We start from the raw sequence: 6,000 nt of genomic DNA on the forward strand, positions 1-6,000 counted from the left end.
CACTTTTGATTCTCATACTGGTCTTGGCATTGCTATAGGGACACTACCACTGGTATAGTTCTTGCAATACTTTGGTACTTCATGAAGATCAACCTCTAATGGTGTTGAACTAGCCATGCATGGGCTATGGTCACTAGGTGGCATAGTATCATTAATCCATTTTTAAGGATCTTTTTGACTTTCTTTTTATAGAATCTCATTATCAAGCTTCATCCACACGTGTGGCTTAAACTTCCAAAACTCGTGGTACAGGCGTGAGGGGAGGGGCGGTGGAGGGTGTGAGAGGAGGGCCGACGGAGGGAGGTCTACAGAGGCTGGAGCTCAAAGGTGGGGCGGAGCATTGAGGAGGCAATGGGGCGATGGCAAGGAAGGGGCGTCGTTAGACGAGGCAGAGGCTTGGGCCGATGGCGTGGCAGAATAGGGCGACGTCGTCTCACAAAATGACGACTAGAGAGGTCGGGCGGAGTTAAGCCACTACGACAGGGCAATCGAGTGGGGCATCGCAGGCATCGGTGAACGTGGGGAGTAGGCGGGGCAAGCGCTACCACCGATGCACGGGCTAGTGGGTGCGAGCTCTGTCGTCGGTGCTAGGCATCGCGAGCGAGTGCTTACACCTCTGTGGCACCTTATGTGGTGATCGCCACCTTGAGGTGGCCGACCTTTAGGCTTGAGTGGAGGATGGATAGGGGGTGGGTTAAGGGGGGAGAGAGAGAGAGAGAGAGAGAGAGAGAGAGAGAGCGGGGGGCGGGAGGGGGCGTGCTAAGGGGTGGTGGAGGGGGTTGGTAGGGATGGGATGGCGGGGGAAGGGGGGGCAGAGGGGGATATTTTGTGTGTTCTCAATTTATTTGGGATATTTTCAATCTTTAGAATAGAGTTTATATTTTACAAAACCAAAATGTTTTGCTTGAATCAGATAGGAAATTCAGATTGCAAATCTGATCACACAGATGATGACTGCAATGGTTTTTATCATATAGGAGGGTTTGTTTATTATCAAATTAACAATATATCACATCAAAATTAATCAAAAATTTTGGTTCTAAAATTTAGTATTCACGTGTATCGGGATACTATCCTATGCCGACAAGTTCCATATATTTCACAAACAATTGGTGCATTAAGAAGATGCATTTCTAGGTCTAAAAGAAGTCTAGGATGAGGTTTGTTTTTCTCACAAAGATTAGATTTCCGTTTCACGTGATATTAGAGAGGATGTTACACCTTTACACCTCCAATGTGATGTGGGAGCAACAAGCTAAGTACCCAAACCTACTATTTGAAGACCCTGCATCCACAAGTTCCCTAGTTTGGAATTTCAATCCCTTTTTTTAAATTATTCAAAAGTAGTAAATGGACTGGCAGAAACCGTAACTAATCGCTCTACAAAATTAAAATCTCTTAATTAATGTCTCTCTAACCCCCCTAATCACCCAATTATTAATTAAGCTAAGCTCTAAACCCCCCTAATCGCTTAATTATTAATTAACCTAGCGTATACCTCCCCCACCCCCCGCACTCCGCTGCTGCAACTCTGCTCCTCCGCGCTCGCTCCTTAGTCTCCGCCCTCCTTTGCCCGCGCTCGCTCCTTACTCTCCGCGCTCCCTCCTTCTCCTCCCACTACTCCTGGTTCCTCCTCCCTCCCCCCACTCCTCCTCCCCCTCCTCATCTTCCTCCACTCCTCCTCCTCCTCCTTCTCCCCCTCCTCCTTCCTCCTCCGCTGTGTGCTTCCTCCCCACTCCTCATCCCCCTTCTTCCTCCATGTTTGTATTGGGAGGGCTTCACAGCCCCCCCTGCATGTTCTCTGCCGAGCTCCCCCCTCCTCCTCTTATACGCACGTAGGCGGCTAAAGCTTCTACAGCATGTAGACTCTAGAACTTTCCTGGCGGAAGCTGGCAGAAGGATTGACAAGATGCAAGCATTCATTAATTGATTCATTCATTCATTCAAGTTCCAACCTTAATACCTTCATTCACGTTTGTGACAACTAATTAATTGAATTTCCCATTTTTCACGCTAGGGGGACTTATTGGACCAATCAATCAAAAAACTCCAAAATGAAAGAGTGTTCGTTGCATTCTATAGATGATAATTGTAATTTGGATCAAAACATGCATTGTATGAAAGATAATGTTGATTGGAGCAAAATAGTATTTCAAACGATCATAATAACCAAGTTGATGATCCATTACCCGAACAGTATATGTATATGTGATGAAGAAACTGTCATCACGCAATTCATTCTTTCTCTTAAAGATGATGTGCATGAAGATTAGATTATTAATCAACGCAAAAACATAGACGTGAATTCAAAAGAAATGCAAGAGGATGTAAATTCATAAATAGATTTTCTTGATTTGGGTGGTGATGATGATATTTTCTTTGATGCACATACTCTTACAAATGAGCAGCCTGGAGATTCGTGCTGATGTGTTGAATACATATTCATATTTTGATTCAAGAAGACCAAGCGCAGTTTCTAATACCCATGCAATGTCTACTTCCTAATATAGTTTCACAAAAAACAATTTTAAATAATGGTCGAAAAGATGTTAGTCATATTGGGTCATGCTGATGGGATGGAGTGGATGAAACTACGGGTGTAAAGAAGAACCAAGAGAGCCAAAAGAGCCCAGAATAGCTCTTAAACAACCACAATTTCATATCGAATATCTCCCAACGCTTGGCCTCTATACAAATATACATGAAAATTGAAATTCAAAAAGTCCAATACCACTAATAGAAATAGAAATAGAAATATATCAAACAAAAATAGGCAATCTGCAAATAGAAATAGAAATTCTACAAACAAAAATTCGAAAAAGCAATTTTTGATATTTAAGAACTGAGATATCATCACGGATATTGGTTCATAACTCATGAATATATTTTTAAGAATTTCTCTATCAATACAGAAGATGATTTGAAGATGGTGAAATACAAATTTTAGATAGGAAAAAGATTCAGCAATGTCAAATTTTTAAATATGATATACAAAAAATCAGAGCTTTATTTCAAGAAGACAACTTTTTATTTTAAAAGATTACAAGAAATCATTATCTAAGTAATCTATATCTTCATATTCATTTTTTGATTTGGTTTTTGATTAGGCACAGTGATGCCTATGACATTTCTACTATGTCTGAATGGAGTGAAGATATAATTCATTCATGGTCCTATGATTTTATTTTGGACAATTTTCATTGGATGATATTATATTTTATTGCTTCATATCCTTGGCATTTTGATATAAAATGGTGGAACTATATTTTTTCATGTGCTCTTGCATTGTACTTGAGCACATGATGATGATATGCACTTAGCTTAGTTTTTCTTTATTGCAAAATAAGTCCTTTCTTTTGGGTTTGGTAGATAGCCCTGTCTGGAGGTAGGTTGAACATTGGTATTGCACCAAGCTCCTATCTCTCTTTTTTGGCATAGTCTTGAATTGGTGTGATGTTACATCAAGTGGCAGGTCTATAATGGTCCTACAAATGATTCACTCGGTTCAAATAGATAGAATTTCAAGAAAATTTAACCACCAAGTGTCCCAGTGTTAGCAATGGAAATATTCACTGACTCAAAGTTAGGAAGCACTCACCAATAAAGTGTATTTACACTATGGGATGTAGAGAGTTGTGTCCTTCGTGGGGTTACAAACTCCCTAACCTACCCTCACCATGGATATCTCTTTTCTCTTTTCATCTTTAGGGTGATTTGTGAATCCTAACAAAGAGGCAAATACAAGTGTCATGCCATTCTTTTAATTTTGTTGCCCTACTAGAATCTTCATATGAAACAAGGCTCACCATCATCATCCATTCTTTTAATGTTGTTGCCCTCTAAAATCTTCACATTAAGCGAGCCTCACCATCATCATTGGCTCTTTTAATTTTTTACCGTACTAAAATCTTCACATGAAGTAGACTCACAGTCCCTTTGCATTCCTTTTCTCCTTTCTCGACATAACTCTGCTTGCATAGTTTGACAGCCCCACCTTTCCCCCCATCTCGATTCCCACCATTCTCACAATCTAGTCCCTAGTAGCAACCTGTTGCACTTTGACTCCCTTCCCCACTCTCCCTCGAGTACTATCCCCCCTCAGGTGGTAAACCCCCTGGAATCCTATCACCTCCTCTCATTCTCATGCTTCCCAATGCCCTTGCCCCGCCTTCTTAAATCGTCCCCTTCCTTTGCTCTCCATGCCTAGTGGTGCTCCTAGCACCCCCCTTGAATCTCTACCGATTGCCCTTAGCACCCGCCCTTTGAATGTATGGCTTTCCCATCATGTCTTCTCCCCTTCTCTTTGCACCCGATGGCACCCTTGTACGCCCCCTCAAATCTCTTGAATCTCTACCCAATGTCCCCCTCAAATGCCATCCTCTCCCCTTTCTCTCTATGCCTAATGGTGCTCTTGGTCGCCCCCCCCCCCCCCTCGCCTCAAATCTCTACCCACCACAAGCCTCCCTGCCTCACTCACATTCAACATATGACTAGTTGATCTTACCAAGATGGAACCTTTGGGGATTATCGATGACATACCAACCAAAACCGGTAGAGTCAGGTTTGTTGCTGTAACATTCCCCATATTTGATTCCCAAAGGATTGATAGCATATTTGATGGCAACAATTGATCTGCAAAGGTGCCTTCCTTTGGCATTGCAAGGCTGAAGGTTACATACAGATTGTAGGCATAGAGAACAATTCTTCCATCTAGGAGCCATAATTAGTTTAATTGTGGATGTGTTTTTTGGGCAGGAGAAGTTTGTGCCCACGAGGTGCTTGAGATAATAACTACTTTAATAACCTACAAGGTTGCTAGCTTGTAAGCTACTTATCAAGAATATCTACAACCCTCATTCTTCCCCCCTTATTTCCTTTATTGCAAAGAGTCCACTTTACTTGTTGGGAGATTATGTAAGCAGGTGTGGTGACCACCCCACAGAGAAGATCTACACACCATGGAGAACTTGTCCAAATTAGATTGGGAGGGACGCCAACGAGACAAGTAGAAGATGGCCATAGGATAAATGCCCTGGTTAAGGATCATGTTCCTCGTCCTTGGCAAATCTGATTGGTAGCCTCTCCACCTTGGAAATTTACCCTTGAACCTTTGGAAAAGCCATGCCCATCTATCGCCCATTATAACTGGGGACACCTAGAAATTTCAAAACTTTTGCACTTTTACTTACCTGAAGAGGTTGTGAGTACAGTGCAATGATTCTATTTTTGAGAAAGATCTTGAGACTAGGCAAGAGGTTTGAGTGATGTCTTGGAAGATGTAGGACGTGCAAGTTCCATGCTTCCAAACTAGCGATTAAATGTATCGGGTGTAGAAGGCTACTAGACCACACAAATGAACCTTAAGATAAGGCATCCAAAGAAGAGATGCCTTCACTAGATTGAGAATACATACCCATTGTTAATCGTAGAGTGGTTGGTAAGGAAAGGGGATGCATGCAATAGATGGTGGACATGTGGCATGGGACGATGACAAAATCCCATACGCAGCAATGCAAAAGGGGGTGAGGGGAGGGCAGTCTTAAGGCAGCCTGCGCCTGAGTGCTTCTCATACCTTTCTCGGCCTTTAGGCTAAGATCGAGTGTAGTATCTGTTCTTATCAGTTTAATATCTGATACGTGACCCACCGGGTCACATGATATTAACCTAATTTCTTTCTGGGGGCAGTCCCATCCGGCAGCTTGCTGCCTGGGACTGCGCGCGTCGCCTCTGTCTTGCACTACGTAAGAGGCCTGGCGCACCCCTTCTCCCTCCCCCTCCGAGGGGGGGGAGTCCAATCGAAATTCCCAATAAGGAGTCTGTCAACGTCAAGGACGCTTTCTTCGAAGTTGCCAAGTCCGCTTGGCGAGGTTTTGCGCAGAGCCCAAATCTGGAAATATAAGTATCGTATATCTATATCACAGCATAGGCATCTGTTAAATCTTGTTTTGTCACAGTGGAAGCAAGGAAGGGCAGTCGATTCTAGTTCCATTCAGCAGATGG

General features: G+C 42.9%; 1 non-coding gene across 1 annotated transcript; it reads left to right on the forward strand.

Annotated features, from left to right (window-relative positions):
- The first annotated feature begins 5,568 nt into the window (after positions 1-5,568).
- On the forward strand, positions 5,569-5,764 carry LOC147902373 (U2 spliceosomal RNA). Its single transcript, XR_015540935.1, has one exon. It is a non-coding gene; the product is annotated as a U2 spliceosomal RNA (small nuclear RNA).
- The last annotated feature ends 236 nt before the right edge of the window (positions 5,765-6,000 follow it).

Source organism: Dipteris shenzhenensis, chromosome 4 (assembly GCF_047967505.1).
Source record: "Dipteris shenzhenensis isolate YYH24624 ecotype China chromosome 4, Dip_SZ_1.0, whole genome shotgun sequence".
NCBI classification, from domain to species: domain Eukaryota; kingdom Viridiplantae; phylum Streptophyta; class Polypodiopsida; order Gleicheniales; family Dipteridaceae; genus Dipteris; species Dipteris shenzhenensis.